This window comes from Falco cherrug, chromosome 9 (genome assembly GCF_023634085.1).
Source record: "Falco cherrug isolate bFalChe1 chromosome 9, bFalChe1.pri, whole genome shotgun sequence".
Lineage (NCBI taxonomy): Eukaryota > Metazoa > Chordata > Aves > Falconiformes > Falconidae > Falco > Falco cherrug.
The window spans coordinates 36,058,851-36,082,272 of NC_073705.1; the positions used below are offsets into that span (position 1 = coordinate 36,058,851).

At 40.0% G+C, this 23,422-nt stretch overlaps 1 long non-coding RNA gene across 5 annotated transcripts in view; it reads right to left on the reverse strand.

The window, feature by feature from the left end:
• Positions 1-23,422, reverse strand: part of LOC129736893 (uncharacterized) — a 344,917-nt gene that overhangs the window by 12,261 nt on the left and 309,234 nt on the right. For 3 of the 5 annotated variants that reach the window (XR_008734049.1, XR_008734046.1, XR_008734047.1), the window contains one exon: positions 6,718-6,765. This is a non-coding gene — a long non-coding RNA (uncharacterized LOC129736893). Of the gene's footprint in view, positions 1-6,717; positions 6,766-18,411; positions 18,496-22,499; positions 22,566-23,422 lie in introns of those variants that run through there. The other 2 variants (XR_008734048.1, XR_008734050.1) reach the window with 2 other exon arrangements.

The window sequence follows — 23,422 nt, forward strand, 5'->3', positions numbered from 1 at the left end:
TTTTCTTTTTTTTTTTCTTTTTGTGGGAAAATGCTTCACAAAGACTGGGGATTTACATTCATGTTCAAAAGAAGGGTAGTTGTATTTGCTGGGAAAAAAACAGTTTTGTCTGTCCTCACGCAAGACTTCTGGTTCTTGGTGTCCAGTGCTAAATTCCTTCTCTTCATAGAGCAGGCCAGCAGGCAATTTTGACAGACTACGCTTCTGCTAATGAGTTCACAGTTTTCCACTTGACAATCAGCACAATTAAATCAACTCTTAACTGCTAATGTGTGCTTTCTTTCTAAGGGAAAACTGTGTCAGTTGTTGCTTTGACAATATTCTCCTGAGTTTTGCTGTCGATTTCTTACAATGAACAATCCTCAAAACTAGTTTGATGTGTGATTTTTCTTAGTGAAGCGTTTGCCCTGCTCTCTGATGTCTATGATGTTACTTGTGACTCAGTGGTACATTGTGGGAGCCACTCTCAAAAGGAGACTGTCTTTGTTCATGTTACTCTGCCAATGAAACTTAAATTGTCCACTGGAAATAGTTGACCACCAGGCTAGTGCTGTACATGCCCAGCAACCTAGGCACTACACTGATAACAGAACAGAAAATATGTATCTTCAGGATGAGTCTGTAAAAAGCCTGAAGTTAATGCTATTCTGTAGCTGAAACTGTTTCTGGGATGATTCTTTATCCATCTTTTATCACTTCATACAGTCATACGTGCAATGTCCTTCTACAACCCATCCCTCTCCTTTCTACTTTATCTTCAAAATAGGCTAAAGGATTCATCTAAAATGGAGTATCCCCAAATTAATTCTTGTTACAGTACCAGAGAATAAAAAAGCACTGTTCAAAAAATGAATTCTGAAAAGGAAAGTCTTTGCTCTTTACTGGAGTCCTGACATTACTTTTGCAAATGCCCAGGGGGCTGGCTGGCTCCAATTCCCTTTCAGCTAACCTCATTGCAAACCTGCTCCATCAGCTGCAAATTGTTCAGAATGCAGAAGCATGTCTGTTTGCTGGTTTGAACAATGGAGAACATGTTAGGCATCCCCTGCATTATTTATATTGGCTACTTGTAAGTTGATTTTTATTTATTTATTTAATGTTTCCATCTGTATGTTCTGGCTACATTTCAGAATCTCCCCCTTCAATCATGTTCTAATGGCTATGTGTTCTCCCAGAACATCTGTCCCCTTAGGGTCCTATTATATGTAAGCTAACAGTGACACAATTTTTCATCTTATCATATGTGTACAGTTTTCTATTTGTTTTTAAAATCCCTAGATTCAACTCATAATATTACAGCCTCCTTTCACTGCAAGAAAAAAAAAAAGTTTCAAATTCTCATGACTTTTTCACTCCTGACAAAAATGTCAACACTATTTGCAATGACAGACCTCACGATAGGTAAATATTTTCCACTGCTCTAGATCTGTTATAAAAAACTAATCTATGAAAATGCATTAGTTCAGATGACTAGGGGTCTCATATTCATAACCTACTTTTGATCTGCCTTATTCTCTCATCTAACTCTTTTACTACAGTATGAGACCTCCACAAGATTATTTATATAATTAAGAAGCTTTAAAATGGCAGAATGGACTTCTAGCTTCTATGCTGTATATGGCTCCAAATATTTTAGATCTTAACATATCTAATACTATTGTCAAGAACAAAAATTCAGCCTGCTGCATTCAAGTGTCATGATCCACCTTTCTGTTGGAAGGATTCATCAAGCTAGGCATGTCCACAGAGCAACATGAGGGTATCAGCAGACTGTGGATAAGTAATAGTAATTTATTTCTAGCTTCCACTGCTAATTTTATTAGTAAAAATATGGCAGCATGGGTGGGTTTCTACAAGTCTAATCTGAAGATTTTTATTTCTATGCTTTAATAGAAGAGCCATCGTGATCTATAGGTAGCTGATCAATTACACACGGAACTGTATGAATTATTGCTTCTGTTGTTCTTGTTAAGGTAGCACTGGATTTACTGCTGGCATTACAGCTCAGCTTCTGCATTGCCATCTCACGTGCGCCTATCTGCTCCAAAGCCAGTTCTGTGCTTCCTGAGTTGGCAGGAGTAGAAGTGCAGATGCAAGAGATTTATCCTCCAAGGGAAGACAGCTCTTCAACTGCTGTTCCCTCCCATAAGCTTCATCTTGAAAGAACACTGGTTTTGTGTCCCAGCTGTGTTTGCAAAGAAAGCCCTTGTAGAATTTCACTCATCTCTCTGGTTAACATGTCTTTTTCTCACTTCCAGCCTTAACAGACTCAAGACACACATAAGCCCACTTGATTTTCTATCCATGTTATTATGTTGTTCCCTCACTTCTATTTGAACCCTCAATATATTTTAAAAAAGTAAGTATCTCTTTACTTCGCTACAAATCTAGTAAATCCCAATTGGTCCTGTAACAGGGAGGTATGGAGGCACACTACACAATTACTCATCCTTTTCTACAACTTTCCAAGTTTAAATATATCTTTTTCTGATGACAAGTAACCAAACCACATACAACAGTTTAAGTGAGCCTTGTACAACTGGGCAAACACTTCCCTGTTCCTACTTGCTAGACACAGCCTGAAATTCCTTTCAGCAGTTTGTTTTTTCTTTAGTAGCTCCATCAGCAGTGGCTCCTTGGTCCTCTCATTTTAAGCTCTGTAACAGCCTATGAACAGCCCTTCACAGCAGAGTACATCAAGCCCAGCTGCCCTTCCCCGACAGCAGCAGCCCCTAAGGAAGAGCAGAGCTATCCATCCCATGGGAGAATTCCCCAGAACTCCCACGTGACCCTCAAACTCTTGCAAGTCCACTCACTTCCTGAATAAACAGTGAAGTCTTTGTATTTCTCAGGCCCTGTTATACTTTCCTTCCATAACTCTGTGCTGTTGCTGTCTACGCCTATGTGAAAGGCTAGCCCTCCCCTCCTGCCCTAACTTGGGCCGCACAATAACCACCACCCACCAGGGAGGCCTCTCCCTTGTACGTCCTGTGCACTCATCACCCACTAATTCCACTCCCTGCCTCTAGCACTGGAAATGATAATGACCAGCGGGTCCTGTTCACCCTTGGTAGTCCTCAAGGAGTTATTCAGACCTCTGTCCCTTTCCCACACCAAGGAATGCTACACTGTTTAATCATTTCTTGGAAGAAATCTGTGTCATGGTTACCATCCTCCAAACTTACCCAGCTCCTGTTACACCTTTTTGAAATGGAGAAACAAAACTGTACACTACTCAGGATGCAAGAGAAACATAGGCTTACACAGTAGCAATGTGACATTTGCAGGATATTTTTGGTGCCTTTCCTGTTATACTACTTGCTTTTCTAACTGCTACTGACACCAAAGTCAACATCATCAAAACTAAAGTCAACATTGTCAGAGAAGCATCCTTTATATTTTACAGCTCTACCTATGCCCAACACTTTGGTCAGTGAGTGGCAACGGTCAGCTCAACATTTATCACCTCACATATAGGATTTTTGCCATCTTCAATTTGCATCTGCCTACAGTGAATTTCATCTGCCACTGCCTTGCCCAGGCACTTTGTTTTGCACAATCCATCTGTGGTTTTCCCCAGTCAGCACTCATCTTCGGTGCTCTGAATAAAAGCATCATCAGCACACTCTGTCATCTTTTCCAGTTGATTTATCAGTTGATTATCATCAGTTTAAGGACAGATTCTTTTGAGAATCTACTGCTGTCATCCTGTCACTCAGAAAACTGATTAGTTAGTCCTACCTTCTGTTCCATATCTTTTGACCAACTTTTTGTTGATCTGTAGAGCATTCCTTTAATCTGATGGAAGTGCAGATTTTTAAGTGTACGGTAATGAAGAACCACCTTTGCATCCTTTTGGCTTTATTCACTAATCCTCAGAGGGTTAGCCATAGAGTATAGCATACCCGTATTTCACTGAGCAGGGCCCATTTTTGGGTTCACTTGCTTCTTGAATACCACCATGATGTCATTTTGCATGACGCTGGGGCTGCTACTCTGGAGGTGGGATTGTGCTAAAATGCTCCCTCTTCTTACTCTGTCTCAGTAGTTTTAGGGTTCTTCAACTAGAGTATTACTGAGAAAAGACCCTGAAGGTAGTGTGTCAGTAAACCTTTCTGTGTTCCTGAATTCCTCCAAAAAGCTGACCTCGAGGACACTGAGCTATCCTCCTAGTCAGCACACATTTGCCAGTCCCATGTAAGGTAGACACTCAATATATTTTGACACACGCTTTATTAAGCTGGATGCCTGCACCATATGCTGGCTCTAATTCTTCTGTGAGGCAGGATGAGCACTGATTACATTGTTTGCCTTTGTACCAGGTCAATCTGACCCATGGTAAGTGTCTTGTTGCACTCCTCCCTCCGACAGCCAAAAACTGTACGGTTTTAACCATCAGCTACCTCCTGGTTCTTCTTCTACCTTCACTAGTTATTGCTCTGCCTCCAGCTTTGTATCTTGGCTCAGCTTCTGCTACAGCTACACCCATCCTAGATGAGGTTTCTTGCTTCAAAGTAACACAACTGCTCACTTAGTGCCTGAGATCTGCATGGTTTGTTTCCACATTTTTTGTTTGTTTGGGGATTTTTGGATTGGAGGAGGCAGATGGGCTGGTTATATGAAGATCAGTTCCTCAGCTGCTACAGTAACCTACTCATTGGTAGTCTGGCAACTTCCTACTCCTAATGCAAGGTTAGGGTTCACACCTGCAACTGCTTTGAACTTTATAGAATAAGGTTCGGAACTTGGTATTTAAAATCTAAGATTTTATTTTATCATAATTAGCAGAATTTGAACACCTAGTCTCTAAACCATTTACAGTAAATTTCAATTTGTTGGTAAGCAGGTGTTCATGAAAATTATGTAGGTTATGAAAGCTTCAGTTAGGTACCAATCACACTTTCTTGAAAAAAAGTAGAACTTCCATATGCTGAAGCTCTTGTTTATAGCAACCGGCCCTGCTATCGGTCCCTAACAAAATGGCAGTGTACTTATTACTATGAAATTTTATCCTGCCTTTGTTATATTAATCCACAAAGTCAACAAAATTCTTCTGTATAATACTGCTGTCCTTCACAGCATTACAGGAGTTTAAAAAACTGCATCAAAGACCTTGTGTCAAGGTTACTAAAAGAATTATTACAGAGGACTGGTCACACGACCTGTCTCTTACGTATACTTCTAATAACTCCCCTGCAACCTGGTAGCTCACCTGTCACTACATCCTGCCACATTCCCCTCTTTTCCCAGCTCCTTATCTGCCTAAGACAGCTTCTTATAATTCCTGTATTAATCTGCACCATCTCCACTTTAAATAATAATTTCCTTTGGGAACTGTACTGAATGAATGCTTCCTATAAATCTAGATAGCTTAAGCACATCGCATTACTGTAGTCTGAGATGTTCACTATCATAGGAAAAAGAAACATTAAATGAGTCTAACAAAATCACGTTCTGATCAGAATTTTGCATTTCATCCCTCTTTTCACTTACGATGATATTCTGGATTACTCTTTGTTCAAAACCTGTCCTAAGACATTACAGAGTGCTGAAATAACCTAATTTGCATGTACTTTTCAGGATTTCTTTTTTTCTGTTTTTGCATATATGCTAGTATTCACCAGACAGAGTGCAATAACCCCATACTGAAATAAACATTAAGAGGTTTTGCTAGTAAACTTCTGGCAACTAGAGGTAAAATTGGAAAAATAATGTATTCTGTTTCTAAAAGGAGGTAATTAAAAAAAAGGAAAGCTTTCCTATCCTTTACCCATCCTCAAATAAATCACGCAGACTCAACAACAAAAATCCCATCAGAAAGGAGACTGGTCATTTAATATTCCAGGATGATTTTACAGCCGACTACTTCAACAGCGTTATTAAACCAGTAGTGGAGGCATTTAGAAATGGAATGGAAATACTGCCATGATAACTGCTTCGGCAAGAACTAGTCCATGTCATTGTAGAACAAATGTTCAATATTGTTCATGAAGTTTTTAATCCGATAGCACTGGTGTCCTACCTTGTTCATACTTCACTTTTTGTAGGGAAGAAATTATTTTTTTCACTGAAGTTTGCCATCTGATTTCAGTGCAACTTGCCAAGGAAAGGGAACCAGACATATTTCCACTTTCTCCTATCTTACTACTCTTTTGTTTGAAGCCCCAGCTAGAAATTTACAAGTGAAAACATGACTTGAAGAGAGATAATGCTGGTCATGATATGTGTATTTCCAACAAAACCAAGCATCTTTTCCCTGTGGTACAGTACAGTTGCTGAGCAGATTTCCATCTTGTGATTGAAATCAGCAATTAAATCCTTGGTGCCTTGGAGCGTGCAGCAGCCATCATTCCAAAAGCCTCCTATGGACAGATTTTCTATCATTTCCCCACAACATTTTCTGAGTTAATATTTCAAAGACATGACCTTCAGTTGCAAGCATATAATGTAAGCATTATTCCCAGCATGTAAGTCTACACAGATATCTTAAAACACTGTTACTCAATTTAAAAACAGGGAGCTGAAAGAGAAGGACTATGAAAAAATTAGGGAGTTTTCAGGAAGTGCAGTAGCCAAAGTGGTAAATGACAAAATCAACACATCCAGAGGTGAACTCAGCCTCAAGAAATGCAGGTTATTAAGTGGATTACTGGAGCGAGTACTTTGGAAATCACTTTCACCAAAAGCGTGCCCATAGTAAAAGGGAAATTATGTTACCTTAATTGCACTTCTCAGCCATAGTTGTTGAGATTATATGTTGATCATCTGGAAAGCAAAAAAATATAAGATTAATAATATTGCTCAGATTTTAATTGCTGATTAAGAAGAGCAACTAACATCACATATTTATCCTTTATTAAAATAATTTTAGCCTTCCAAAGAGAGAAGAGCAGAATACATAGCTTTTTATACTGCTTTTTTATTCCTAATAAAGGCAGCTTTGAATAAGAAAAATAAGAAAACAATGCCTGAGGTTTTCATTAGTTTACAAGGTGTTATGAAGGCTGTCAACTCAGAAACCAAGGGAAAATTCATAAAAACTTTTATTCTTGTAAAATATCTACCCTAAAACATATCAGGCACTTATCTATCATTTGTTTAGCTCCAGTATAATCTCTGTCCTTGCTCAACCTAAAATATTTAACAGTAAAACCTCTGACTGGTGCTTTACAGCCCTTTGCTACGCGCATGTGAGCTCTCCCTGGGGTGGAGAACACAACTGGTGGGCGTGGCAATATTTTGGGGACTGTTTCTACAGTGGTTACTCAGTTGAGACTGTGCCATGAGGAAACTTGGAATGTCCATAAAAATTGAGGAATTCAAGAGCCACTTGGGCCTTCAGGCCCAGACTGTCAGACTGGAGGTTTCACAGCTCCAAGGGGAAACATGAAAGGACCGAAAACATGCAAGGACCACTACCAAGGAGGGCCTTCTGGTGGGCACAGGGCAGAGACCCCAGGGCTCCTAATGGTGTGAGACCTGGCACAGCAGAGGGCAGGGGCATTAGGAACCCACCGGAGAAACTGGGTGGTCAATGACTATGCTCCTATTTTTCCCCTCCGTAGGTACCCCCTTGCCTCATCCTGGCAACATCTTGTGCCAAACTTTTGGAATTACATGAGCTGATCAGCTATCAGTGTAGCGGTACCTACATCAAAGAACAGCATTGTTTGGATAGTTTGCTGAGTTGCTAAGTAAGTGTGACTGTAAGTTAGCCATATTCAATAGAAATAAACCTAAACCAAGGCTACAGCTCAGAATGTTTCCAGACTTCAAGTTTATACACAGGCTGAACATGTAATCTGAAGTTAGAAAGTTGTATACAGTCTCATTTTCAGACTAAGCATGCAGAATACACCTAAACCAACCCATTTCAAACAGTTCCAGAATGAAGAGGCTTGCAATGAGCAAGGCATAACTGCCTGCTGCAGCTTGGACCAAACTCTGCTTGCTCCATCCAGCAAAAATCCCAGGGATGAAACAGTTTGAAACTGCATTTGAACAGGGGCTTTTATTTGGGGCGGAGATTATAAGTTGTTATTGGTTGGCTTTAAAAATTAATTGTACAGTTGCGGGGCTCATTTCACCTCTCTTTTTCAGCAAAATCCAGGTCTTTACTAAGAGTGCATCTGTCAGCATTATCTTCAGACAATTTCACATGAAGCAAAGACATTTTGCAGGTTGCTGCCTTCTCTTTTACTTTAGTATTCCTAAGTTATCTATGTAGTAAGACCCAATTGTCCGGAATATGCAAAGAGCTATGACTCAACCATTAAAAGAACAAAACTTATTCTCAGGGCTATTAATTGACAGCACAGAAGCTGTTTGTTATATCGGAGTCAGCCACCCTGTCATGCTCTTAAAGCAGAAAGCAGGTATATTTAGGTAAACATGGCTTGCTTTGCAGTAACTGAAGCTGTTAGTTTGTTCTGCGGTGGAAAAAATACATGGTAGGTTGGGTAGTCAGATTTATAAAATAACTCACAGTTTCTGAAACTGATGGAAATTTGTGAAATACATAGATGTGCTGACTTCAAACAAAATATCACATAAGGGGAAAGAACATGGTATTTTATTAGCCTTCAAAATACAAGTAAGTAAAAATTGGTAAGCTTCATTAACAAGATGCCATATGTGTGTGGGAGTGCATAACTTCCCTAGAACAGGTCTGCTTGACCAAATAATTTCTACTTTTAAACATGCACACATATATACACACACAAAACCAAAGTACAACCAGATAAAAATAAGGAATAAACAACATGCAGTTAATTATAACAAACATTTGTTCATATTTCTGAAGCAAACAGTGCTACCATATTTTTTAAAAAAAACAATTGTTCCCAGCATACAAATATATTACTGGAACTTACTCCTGAAAGAATTCCTTTCCTTTAAACAGAGTTGGTATAAAATTGGGAATGGCAGGACACCTGCTCAGTGAGCATGTCCACTTGTCCACTGGTCTGTATGAAATATAGGCATGTTCCCCCAGCACTGTGGTTACCACTGAACTGAAGTTCCACCAAAATACTTATGTATTTCACGCAAAAAAATCCATAGCATTAAAGCTGCAATTTGTTTGTCCAGAGAATGCCCAGTCTTCCATGCATGTAGTAGAGGGAGAGGAACAAAATGAATTGCATTGCCATGGGAACAGAGTTTACTAAGTGATGAATACCTATTGTCAACATATTTTATGATAAATGATCGTCATTTTGCATTTTTGTAATGAAGATGCATTATGCTGTGTGTTGTTCACAAACTGTAGAACGCTTCCTCTAATCATCAAGGGCTTTTAGTTCTGTATATTATTTTTAAAAAAAACCTGACTGTTAACATTGTGATTGTTCTTGGATTTAACATTAAAAAAAAAAGACACTTAGGTCCGAGTGTTCTATGGCACTAGAGGATAACACTACTGTTACAGACTGGCTATTACCATTAGTCTCTGATTTGGTGCAAGAGGAGCAGATGAAAGCAGGTAGTGCTGTAGCCATTTCATCTATAAAATCTATAATTTAGGGGTTTGGTTTGGATCTTACACCCCCACCATAAATGTGGTTCAAAGCTATGTGAAGGACCAGTCACTCATTTAGACTCTCAGACCTCTATTAGGGGGAGAAGAGCATTTTGTGCCCACTGGAATGGGGCTTCTGGTTTAGTTTCCTATAAAACAAACATCATTCACATGCACCAACATACTCCGAATTGACCCAAAACACAATAAACAGAAATGATTTTCACTTCAAAACCACGGTACTGCACCAAACCATTAAATGTTTCTCTTCCTAAGAGGAAGTGATGGGATATGTTAAGAGAAACACGCTAACATGGTAGGGGTAAGGTAAGAGCATGCTTTTATGCAATTCAGTTACCTCTCATAGCCCTTGTCTGCAAATACCTTGTAATATCAAGATTCATCGCGAACAGCAAGAACTGGGGGGATTCTTCAGTTAGCAGTGGTAATCTAGTTATCTAGTAAGCAACCATTAAGCCTCCAATATCTATTAAAAACTGGGCATTTAGCCTTTTATTTTTTTGCTGTCCTTTCAGCAATGGAAGGCCTGGTGAAAGGTGCTCTGCAATTCTGCTGCCAATTTTCCTTGTAACCAGCAGATGTATACATATCTTTAAAATTAGAGAAGAAGCACAAATGTCATGTTGGCATAATCAATTCAAAATATTTTGCTGACTAAATAAGTCTTCAAGGCTGTAAGTCAAGACTAGCTTAATTTCTACAATTGATGACTCCGTGAAAAACAGCTCCTGTCATTAAATCTGTAACATTTTTTGGTATATTTCTAAGATACACAGTTTTGAGGACAGCCTTCTTTCTTAACAATACAATAAAATATTTCACCTAAACGAGAGGAAAAGGCCAAATTTGGGAAGAAGAAAGGTGAAGAGGTCTCTGTTCCCAAGAATACCCACAAGCAATGTGAAAACCATGAAGGACAGGCTCACTCTGTAGCTGTGTCCAGATACTTACAATTTTTCATCATCTGAAGACTGAAGCAATTGCTGGGAAAGTACAAACACTAGAATTTGAGTATACAAAGGATTCATTTCTGTTTTCCTGAAATGGATTCCTGACCTTTTGCAACAGACACCTGTGTGCTGACATTATGAGCTTGCAATGGACAACACTTGAGGCTTTGATCCAGAGAAGTTGGTTATAGTTTAGTTGAAGTACTCACCACCTTTCTGTGCATCTGCACTCACTCTGTTTTGATTGCCAGATCTGGCAACTGCTTAGGTATGTCCTGTTGAAGACTGGTAGTACGCTCCCAAACTTCAACATACAGCCAAATGCTGACAGTTGCAGCCAGCGGTTAAGAATAAGCTGCAACCAAGTCTGGGGATGGGAACAAGGCAGCAAAGCAGAGCCAGCAACAACAGGCATAAAGTCAAGGCACGCTAAACTCAAGTGAAACAGAACAGGCCTTACAATCCACAAAATGAGAAATTCTTTGCTGTAAGGTCAGGGTTTCAAACAAGAAGTCATGCAGGCAGATCAGGAAGCCAAAAGCAGGAACCTGGACTGGGCAGGAAGGTAGCAGAGCATGACCAAGCGTAGAGAGCAGACAGACACAAGAACTAGCAGCTAGAAAGATGGATCCCAAGAGCTGAGATTGCTAACTCAGTGCCCAGTGCCCAGGGGAGGCTGCCCCACAGTGTGGTGATCAGACCGACATCAGAAATGTGAGGTTTGAACCTTCCCTGTCGGATGATCTCAGCCCTCCCCAGCTGTCCCCCAAGCAGGAAAGTACTTCTTGTCATTAAAAGCACTTCTTGTCCCTTCCCACCACCTCATTTAAAGTATTCTTGATGTTGCTGAGTGGCACCTAGCTGGGCTGTGCCAGGCTCCGTTACCACGCAACAGAAAAGTCAGTACAAAACTCTGTCATACTGCTAAACGTGGGAAATACTACCCACGTCCAAAACACTACAGACTATCTGGGTTAGTTTTCTATTTGGGATGCTGATGGGTTCAGCAGCTGCCTACTGCCTACGTGCTGCCAGTATCTGCTTGGGATTTCTGACTGGGAGTTAGTGTTCCAGTTAGGGTCAGAGAAGTTCAACTTACCTTTTAGGATCAGGGTCACAGATTAGAATGAGGCTGGGTATGAGGGTGAGGGTCTCTGCCTAAGGTCTCTGGTTAGCAGGGAGGCTATGGGCTAGTCTTAGTTAAGGGGCTGGATTAGGGTGAGGGATTAGAGCTAGGCTTAGGGGGTAGCATTTCAAGGCTATGAATCAGGACTAGTGTTTGAAAAATACTGGGGTTTAGCTTTGAAGTGGGGGTTTGGGGTTCAGCATGAAAATAGAGGACTGAAATAAGGACTAGGGAAAATCTTTAAAGTAAAGCTTAGGGCAGGTGCTAGGACAGGCTCACACCAGAACCCATGTGCTGGCCTCTTCTCCGCCCTCCCCACACTCTGCTCCTCACTATTCAGGTTTCTCCAACACAAGTGACTTCACAACCCACACCCATCACATCACATTTACCTACACCTCACCTGACATGCCGCTCCCTCTCCCCTGCCTCCTAGCACAACATTTCCCTGCAGGACTTTTGAGTCCGGCCCCTCTCCTGCCTGCTGGGCAACAGACTGCTGAGGGACAGGGTCAGCAAGGAGTGGGATGGGGGATGAGAGCTTAGGGCTTCTGGTAAGCACACTGGGTTGGGGCATCTGGTGAGGGTGTCTGCTCTGGGGTTAGTGCTGCGGGTAGGGCTAGGGATGAGAGCTCCCCTGTTAGCGAGGCATGAGGATTTGGGATTAGATACACCCTCAGGGTGGGAATTTGGGTTTCTCCATAGGGCTTCTGGTTAGTATCTAAGGTATGGACATCCTTTTTTGTTTAGGGGTTCAGTTTAAAGGAAACGTCAGGGTAAGAAGTTATGATTTCAGGCTTCAGCTCAGAAGTAAGCATTTGGGGTTATGAATTGCAATATGGCAACAGGGTAAGAGCTATGTATAAGGTTTAAATTTAAAATTAGGGCTTCAGATTAGTGGTTAGACATTGGCTAAGAGCCTGTCTGAAGCACTCTCCCAGCCACATCATCTTTACCCAAACGGCCCTTACCTCTGCAAAAGCTGCCAGCTCTGTTGGCTTGACTCTACAACACCCTTCATGTCCTCACATGTTGCCACCAGCACGTGGTCTGACCACCAGCACCCACACGAACTGGACTCCACCTTGCCCTCCCCAAGCTCTGCTCCTCCATGCTGTCCCTGACAGGCACCAGCATCTCACAAAGCCACCCGCTGCTCACCACTCTGCTTCCTCCAATGCAAGTGACCTCACAGCACACACCTACCCTGTCCTTTTGCCTGCAGCTCCCTCTAAGGTCCCATCGCCTCTCCCCAGCTCAGTCTGGGCTGCAAGCTCCCTGACCTTCTCTGCTGCAAGACATGCTCCACATGGCTGCTTTCCTAACACCCTCCTAGTCCATGTGAATATTTATCACCCAATATTTTAACTAGAATAAGATTAGAGATGCACACAGGATATTGCAGGTTGGGAACTTATAAAAAACGATTTTCATTAATTTCTTCACTCCTGGCCTATTTATTTATACATGAAACTTACTTTTTGCTCTCCAGCATGTTCTCCAAATCTCTACTGTCACTCAGCTTCTTCTCCACTAAAATAAGTGACTCATACAAGTACTTTAAAGAATTATGTTAAAAATCAGCATGAAGAGCCATATTATCAAAGCTTAGGAATGCAAATTCACACTTTTTATAAAGCAAGAATCCTATATCTTACAAATATATTTGAAAATTACAACCTTTATTTCAATTAGGCTAATGTAACCTATAATGACTTACAGTATGAACATTTTCACATATGATACTGCAGCAAACTTCATCTCTATACTTCTCTCAATGTCTGATCTTGAATTTTTATGCAGCTAAGATATAGTAGTCTGTAACTCAAGAAATTAAAGAATACTGAAAAGCTCTTTAAACATTCACATAATCTGCTTTCTGCAGAGACCAAGCACTACTTTTTTTGACTGCTTATGAGGAAAATCCATGAACCAAAAACACTAAGTAGCATTATGGTGGGGGGAGAAGAATTGTTTTGCATACAAACAGTTTTTTCTTCCTCTCCTGTAAGAAAAAAAGGGTTTTGATTTTGCCTGACAAGCACATTAAATAAAAGGTTTCGTCAGAAAAAATACAAATGCAGCTATATCTTCTGCAAATAATAAAACCTGTCTACTCCATGTTTGTAAACCAATATGCTTCCTCCCTAGTAAGCCAAACTTGCAGGTGGTTCTCCTAAGATCCCTTAGAAAAGCACCACCTTCCAAAAGTCTCCATCAACTACTAATAATCTGTAAAAAGTATTATTCTGGAATTTGTAAGTTTTGTTGTAAAATTTGAGCAATGAAAACTGGATTTACTGCGATCCTTTTCTGGAAAATCAAGTCAGTCTTATTTTTACTGGCAACAGAAAGTAAACTTGACTCAAAGTGATTTGTTTTAGCATTACCTCTTGCTTCCTGCATACTTTCATATATATTAAAGTCTGCCTCCGTTTATAATGCATGTAAATGCTGGTTTTGCACAGCTGGTGGAACCTGATTAATTGAACACAGGAGCAGTGATCAAATTCTAAAATTATAATCTCTATTCAGATTTCTTTTCTGTGCTCTGGGCCACACAAACTCGCCATATAACTCAACTGCATCCAAAGTATATTTAAAGAATTTACTGCTTATAATAAAATAAAAACCTCCAAAATACTTTTTACAAAGTCTTAGTGACTTTTTTCCCAAATGCAGGCCACTCAAAAATTCACAGTGCCTCAGGAAAAGGTTTGCTTATAGATCAACAGGGATTACATGTTTATTCCATCTATAGAATAAACAAACAAAACAACTCTGTGCTTGTTTCGTATTCCTCATCTGTCTTTGTACCATTTTACATTGACTTATACCTCAGTTCTTCAGGTATTGCTTGCTTTGACCAGCTGACTTGCTGTAAAATACAATGCACTTTAAATACCATATAAATAAAATAATCTTGACAACCAACAGCCATATTCCATCCTACCTAGCACTTGCAGTAGAGATTGCTAGGGATACCACAACAAATCACATCAGATTAAAGGACAGAAATATCCAACAACTGTTCCATTTGGATACAATGGAAACAAGGAGCATCATTTGGAAACATGTTGGTATGTTATCTCAGATGAATCCTACACAGATACCTTGTAACCTGTAAACAGGTCCTCAGTGTAAGCAGAAAATTCATCCCTTATACCAGCCTGTGGTGAAGTGGGAGAATACCAGGAGCAGACCCCAGTCAGAGAAATCGGTGAGAACTTCTTTCTCCTATTCCCACATAGCCCATCTCTGAAATCCCTGGTTGTTTTTACAGCTAGCACATTGGGTTGTCTATTCACATTAGTCATCAGCTGCCAGACTCAATGCTTTTAACTTGAGCACATTCTGAAGCCCTACAAACATGTACGTAGCGCTGTGAGGAAGACCAGACCTCAGCTCTGATGAAACCCGGTCCTGACACTTACAGCTACCAGGAGGTGAGTGTGGAAGAGGTGGGAGAGAGACAAGTCACCTCTACACAGACATTTTCTTAAGAACAGTCACTGTTACAAAGCTGACCCTGGGACAAGCTAGTCACTGTGGAATCTCTGAGTGGCTTTCTATTAAATCACACATGAATGGAAAATGGAGTAAACCTGGGCATTTAACTTTTCAGATTTTTGAAAACTTGGAATGTGTGGGGTTCATAACCCAAACAACAGATTACACTGATTCACTGCTGCGATCTGTTGTTTGTGACAGCCCTGGAATGAAGTGTTAATTTCAGCTACCGTGGATTTGAATTGTTTTAGAAACATGATAAAGACAACAATAAAATGTTCACAGAAAACATTTTAGAAAAGCATACAGATTTTCATGACATTCAGAATGCTGCTTAGACACCTAAAGGGCAGACAATTGAAATATATACACATATACATACACTGTTTGTCAACAGTTTCTCTCTCCTACAGTTTCAGCTGATCTGTTCTTAGAGAAAAATCTGCATTAGAGCCCCTGCATGCTCACAGGACCTTTCCCTGACTTCTATTTCCTGTTTTCTACTACCACAGTTGCAGAGCTGGTTTCCAAAACAGTATTCATCACATACACTGACCACTTCTCTACAGACAGACATAACTACAAGCTGTGCATTTGCATGTAAACCCTCTTGGTTTTTAAAAATATTAAAAAAAAAAAATAAAAAAATCCTTCACTTTCCATTGCTGAATTGTGATGTACAGATTCTCCAAAAGGGTATCTCCCAAGCAACTGAGGGTAATTCCTCCTCTATGGTCACTGGTCACACTGTACCAGGCTCCACCCAAAAAGCATCACCAGGAGCCTAGCCAGCAGCCTGCCACCTCCTCCCCATGTACTACATCTGCAGTGCTATGTTCAAGCAATTGGTTGTAAAACTGATGCAGGAATGCATGAAGTGCCAGTACCATAGCAGACCAGGAGCTGAGAAGGTCTGATATTCCCTCAGTCTTCTGCCCTCACCTCACTCAGCAGGGAAACCGAGTGCTTTCACAAAATATTCTTTCCAGCATATTACAGCACACGGCATTCAGCTAATGCAGGAACACTCCTTGTTCTTCCAGCTTCATTAAGGCCCCCCAAAATATCTTATTCCTTTCAGAGGATGTCTAAAAGCATGAAACAGATGGATCCTTCAACATGCAAGACCATCCCAATGGTTTGACATGAGCAGAGGAGAAATGTAGAAAATACCTTTTATCTTTCTTTGGCTTATTCAGGCTGAAAAGGCTTTAGCTCATGTAAGGCCAACTTCTTTATAGAAGCGGAAAACATGGTGCCAGTCCCTTCCTATGAAATGCTCGAGAGAAGTTGGAGAGAAACCCAGAGAGAGAAACTGCAAATATGTCCTCACCCAGCTCCAGCTATGCCAAATGAAAAGCTGCCTGGGCTCAGATGTCTCCCAGCCTACGTCCAGCTGCTCCTCACTGCTGTTCTGGCGGAGGCACCCACTCCCCCAGCCCTGCTGGGAACACGGGCCACCAGCTTGTTCTCAAATCTGTTTCAATCACAGTGAAACAAGTTTAAGTGACAGGTTGTGGTTCATTTGGCAAAAAATGGTGTCAGAAAAAGTAGAAGCTACCCAGTCATGAGGCTTTTGGAGGTGGCAATGCAGTGAGAGTGGTGAGGAACAGCAAGCTGACCTTCTCAGCAAACACAGCCAAGAAGAAATTGGGTAAAAGTCTTTCCACTCAGGAAAGATGGGATATCCCCCAACATGCATTTGAAAATCTTAGTCCTCAAGGGAAGATTAGTCTGTACCAGATCTGGAGTCCAAACAGATCCATGTATTCTGCAGTTACAAACTGACTGCAAGACACCAAATGCAAAATCTTCATGAGACAGGAAAGGATTTAGGATTTTGTCTAAGCGAACACAGAGTTGCAGCTGCTCCTAGACCATAAAAATGATGCAGTTTCAGCACATCATGAACCTGGAAAGAACCAGAAAATGGGCGTTTCCAGTTACAATCCCAGACACAATCCCTCACTCACACTCTGCTTCCCACAGCCTAAAAAGAATTCTTAAATAGGGATGACATGAACCTGTATGACGTAATTACACTGAGATCCTTAAACAAGTGGCTGCTTTTCCATGTTTGTTCATACTAGATGCTGCCCTCCTGAAATCTCCCTCCTACTCTCCATCTTAATGAGGTTCACAAATGTTTAAGCAGCATATTCTGGAATGAAAGCTCCCACAGCCTTTCATCCCCCAGTCTGTGGAATACTTATGTTAGCCCATTTTAGGCTGTGCTTGGCTTGCTTAATATTTCTCCTGTTTACATTGAACTATTCAAGGAAACCTTCAGCAATGTATGGATTTACAGTTCTGAATACATACATGCCTAGCTCTTTCTCCTCCATCAGCCCTCTGTCCACTAATAAACCTGACTCAAGACAAAATCATAAACTAATGCCTTTTACTGTTCAAGACAATATGCGCACCTGCAAATATTTTGGTACCTGAAAGCAATTGGGTACCTACAAGGCCATTCATGTTAAGAACCACACACATGCAGTTACATTACATGTATGAATACCCACAAATTTCTCCATAGGAGTACCTACACTGTAGCAAATGCATTTGCATGTTCCTGTATAATCATTGTGTGTCTACATACTACACACAAGAAGACAGGACAAAAAACATTGATAAATCAAAGATTAGTCACACTGATGTGTTAAAACATATAAAAAAGACCAGATTTTGCATGAGTTATTAAAACAACAAGTCCAGTTTTGATACTTGGTATTTTTATATTTGTAAAAAACTTTTTTTTAGCAGCCTGCTGACTTAGATATTTGGGCTTCAATTTGTACTTACACAAAGTCTGTCTTACATCATTTTGGCACTTATAATTCAACAGCAAGCTACAAATACAATACTTTTAGGCTTTGGGGTAAATTTGAGTAACTAATGTAAGAAAAACAAAAAGTATATATCCAGAGTTTGTGTTTGTGAGATAATGAAAACAGTCAAATTTAATTTTCAGTAGGTTCCAAAATGCTAATACAAAACCAGATATATTTAGTGGAATCTGTACATTGCTTCACACAGAACAAAATCCCAAGGCCTAAATAGTATTATAAACCTTGGCAATCTTTCTTCTAGGTGTTCTCAGACGCTGCTACAACTTGTTTCAAATTCCTATAATGAATTTGGTCTTAACCAAATTTGATCCCAGGTCAGAAAAAGTTGAAAAATATTTCTATATGTCATACTTCCACTGGCCCCTGTAGTCCTACACTTGGATATTATGTATTTAGTATTCCTCTGGTTAATGCACAGTAATAAATGAATACCTGTGGGATTTCTGAAATTTGCAAACCGTCCAATCCAGCAAATCTTTTAAGCATGCAAATGGTTTCATAAATTTCCTGACATTCCTGCAAATGAGAACAGAATCTGAGCCGTAGCATTAATACATCATTACTCAAATTAAAGCTTAGCAATGCATAAGTTGTTCAGATTTGTATTCAAATAAGGCAAACAAGTGTCAAATCTAGAGGGGGTCTTGAAGCTGACATTAAGTTTTACTTTCTAAATTGTTCCCTGCATATTTTAAGTTTGTGTTCAAGGACTTTGCTTCAACACTCACTTAATATCCAACTTAAAAAACATGTTTCTCACCAGAGGAGTCTTTTGAGTTGAAAAATCATAAGGAATGCTCTTCTTGCCCCATTTCCATTTTTTCAATTATTATATATTCATTTCAGCAGTCAAAATCTTTAAGAAATGGTTTATATAAGCAGCTTCTTAGCTGATGCATTATCACTTTTGTTTTAAAACATGTGTCTTGTGTATGTTACTTTGTTAATTGTATTGTAATTTAGTATCAATTAATAGCTCTGTGGTTATAACGTGTTTAATCAATTACAACTCTTAATTATGCCACAGCATTGCTTAATAAAACAATATTCTATTGGGATTAAATAAAATAATTAATCTGCTATCCTCTTTCATGGGTAATTTATTGTGTGATAAAAGCAGTCGTGAAATTGTTTTCATGGCAACTAGCCTAAAAAGAATTTGCATATATTCTTCCTTAACTTATATCTACAGAGAAAAACTGTCACTGATTTCAGTGGTTTTTTACAGATCAGCGGGAGGATCATAACTGTCTCAAAAACAGCGGACAGTCATAGAAATTTAGTAATGGAGCAACCTTGTTTCTGAAGTAATGTTGAAACAGAGAGCTGGCATACTCGGCTCCAGTCAGTAACTGTCCTTTAGGAACAGCAGAACCACTGCTTTAGGGTTTATGGAGCTGCAGGTGGTACCTCTGCCTGGTGACATCATGGGAAAATTTTTCCTCCATGAAGTTGTCAAATTGCACCTTGAATTGATCTAAAGCTTTTGCCACTTTTCCCCACTTTGGAGCTTATATCATCCCATCATGATGTCCACACCTCAGCTGCATCGTCCAAATCCATTCACAGTGCCTCCTCACACTGTGCCATTCCATCCAATTGCCCCTCTTTAGGTCTTTTTTAGTCTTATTAGTTACACATAGCCATTTATTCTCTGTTTGGTATTGCATAGCACTTGTCATGACAAAATCAAATCTTAAATTATTTCAGATAGTTTATTCATGTGCAACATCATGTAAACTTATAATTCTCACCTTGTTGAAACGCTTACAAATCCTTCTGAAGCTGCTGCGACTTTCCCATTCTAGTCTTTATGATATCACAATCAATGAAGAAAAAAATTAAACATGACATTTTCATGTTTAATATTTGTCACAAGCTCAAAACAGACTTGAAAACACTTCCCTGTGTGACAGCACGCATGCAAGACAATGGTTTCACATTCAGCCATGACCATGTTACTGGTGACTTACCTAGATTATAACTCTGTTTGCTTATGAGAAAGAACAAATTAACTTGAAACAAACTGCAATGCTTGCTCTGTTGCCATCTACTAAGCCAGTTATTTACGCAATGAAATTTCCCTTGTCATTCCTATGGGACTTCTCCTTTCATCCATCAGTCTCAAATGGATAACGGTGCAGACTGTTCTGGTCAGTACCACAGATGCTTTAGGGTGAATTTCTTTACTCTGGTGACTTGAATACAAATAACCTCTCTGATTATTTTTCTAACTTTATCTATTCCTCCTTGAATCCCTGCTTTACCTACTTAAATAAGTGAAGAAACTCATTATAATGCTTCTCACAATGAGAGGAAGCATTTAATTAAATATTTGTAGAATATATTATCCTTTACTTCATCTCTTGGAAAATTAGTGCCATGTATTTTACTCTTACATAGTATCACAACTAAATTTAAGAATACTTTAAGATAGATATTTTACTGAATGCAGTGTGAAAATATTCACACTCCAAGTCCCCAAGGTTGGTTCATCTGTTCCGACTCTGATCATTTTATGTTAAATGGATGGGTATCACCTTGTATCACAACCCTCCGACAGACTGGCAGAGATGGTGCAAAACTGCTGCAGTTTTTGGAGAAAAAAAAAAAAAGTTAGGAAAATGAACTCTTCAGCCGTAAAGACTAGCAGAAGGATTCTGAGATGGCTGAGCATCTGATACAACTTCTCAGCATCATCTCACACAGTTATTTTATAGTTGATAGGGTGATAGCTTTGTCCTAATCTTTATTTTAGATTTCACACACACACACACACACAAACAAGGTATTTGCAGAGGTGAAGTTTTTATGCCTGAATATAAGCACCTCTGTATAATTTGCCCTTTTACTAATTATTTACTTTTGCAGTTCACAGAGCTTTACTGCACGATGCCTTAACAGAATTCACACAGAGATTCTGCAAAACTAAAGGTTGATGATCACTCAACAAATATGAGGTTGGGACTGGCTTTACATGGAAGTTTCTTCGCTGTTCAACCTCTTTACATCACCAATTACAGCATGTTTTATACTTGAGGCACTACTGAGCTTTTTTTCCCCAAGAGTCTTCTTTCTCCTAAACCTACTGGTTCTGATTTTGGGGTTTTCTGTAGAATGGAGGAATCAGTAAAGTTTTGCTTCTGTCTAAGCAACAGGCTGTCACATGAGGGGGCAGGAAGGGTGGTACCAAAGGACAACAAGTGATGTTAATATACGAAATCTGCAGCCCAGTTCACTGGGGCTCTCCCGGAGCAATGAAACTACATACTTGACAAATGTCTTTTTTGAACACAGGAAAAGGTTTGCAGAGTGGCCTGGAACAGGCTGGTCCACTCTGACCTTTGCTGCCACTCAGTTCAGGTTAGGTTTCCTCCCAGCATCTCCATCCATGGCATTAGAAACAACCCTTAATGTACCTACTGGTGATTTTCAAAGGTGAGTGTACCCCAGCCACTTCCACGCTTCCCACATCGTAGAGATAAAATATCTCCACTGAAGAACAGTGTAGATGTCGTAAGGGTGTCTTGTGATTGCCAATTGGAGGGAGGAACACAGCTGAGTTCTGGGCTGGTTCCCATAGCCCTTGAAACACAGGAGTAGGAGGAATGCCTAATGCTGCAGAAAAGCAAAGACAGCAGACTTGAATCTAAAAGGGGACCTCCCCGGTGACACTCAGCAGTGTGGAAAGAAAGTCCCTACATGACTCAGGCAAACATTAATGCATGAGAAAAATATGCTCTTCAAGTAAAAGCTCCATCTAGCATCTACATGTGCCTGGGGGAGCAGCTCAGCAGAGATACTCATGTATTTGTGTAGCACTGCCGCAACCTCCCATCTTGCTGCTGGACATCATCTAGGGGTTTATGCATAGAACCACTCTGGCTATTACAAACCCCTAGGAACAAAGCGAACAGCTCATTGGTCATTTGAGAAATTCACTGCCCACAAACGAACATGTTAGTTTGCCATCGTAACTTACTGATGAAATACTAAGACTGTTACAAGCACTTTGTCAAAAAAGTGCATCTTTCCTCTTCTGGGGAACTTTCTTGCCAGTTAGTGCTTTCTTATTTAGCAGGTACTGTAGGTCAAAACTCAGGACTAATATCTTCTAGCCCATATACACTGTACAGAGCCATGTTTGTATTTTTGTCCTCAGTTTGTAGATATGATATGTTTTAGTACTTTCCTGATGATTACATAGCAACTAAAGGTTAAAAAGAGACTAGCTAGGGCTTTAAGAGATTTCCTTTCTGTATTTTTCCTTTATAGTCAGCAATTATAAATGTTTCATTTGACATAAAGGAACACAACTTGCTGCATTCAAGTGATACATGTAAATCTGGAAAGTCAGCTACTAAAGCTGTTCACTCTTAGCGCTCCTGGTATCACAACTGTGCTCACGCAGGGCAATCTTTAATGTGCGCACATACTAGGGGTGAAAATGCCGATCGGGTGACAGCTGTTGGCCTGTTCCCTGATCCCTCCCATGCAAGGCTGCTACCTTTCATTATTCTTCCTCCTAGTACATACATGGGCTGGTTTGAGCTCATGGGATTAAGGATCATCTCCTTTCTTCTTCCCTGGAAAGCAAGAAGGAACAATCTGAGCTCTCTGTACTGTGCTGTGCACAAGGCAATGCCACTCACAAGTCAAACAACTCAGTCAAGATGGCGAAAGGTAGCTTCTCCGCCTTTCTCAGGATGGACTCAAAAGGCATGTAAATCGAAACCCCAGAAGACTACAGGGAGGTAGCATGACTTTAAAGGTCAAGAGAGAAAAAGAAAAGCAAAGCAATCAAACAAGGAAGCAAGGGAGCAAAGAGAAAAGACATGACATATGAAGAGCACAGTAGACACTAGGGAAGAGTGCATCACAAAGTAGGCAGTTTCCAAAGAATAACCTGACATTACACTCAAATGTGGCCAGCCACTGATAGATCACCCATCTCCATCACATGGTGATTATTCAGAAAAATTTTAGAACTTGCCATCATCGCTAATAGCTATTTAAATCTGGAAGGTACAGAAGTGGTGTAGTATTGTTCCTTTCCTGTCCCTTATTTAATAAAAAATTAATCATTTTTTCTGAGTAAAAGCAAATCTTAAAAAGCAGTTTACAAGTGGTTTAAGCTTCAAAAATCTGTTTCAGTAAAAGTTTAATGATGGTTCTGCATTTCTTCATGTCACGGTTGCATGTTACAAGAAGAATAAAAGCCACAGCTCAATGAAGACAACAGGGTAATGTATGACTGAAAGGGCTTCTGGCTGTTAAGAGGAGACCTCAAAACTAAGAAGAAGAGAAAAATAAGGCATAGTGAAAGGAAAATTAAAGCAGTGTTGTTGGTCTTTCCTTTCTAAAATTGCAGTTATTCTGAAGTATTTAGACCTATCATAGGAACACAGCCACCCACACATTCTCCAATGCACGCAAATGCCAC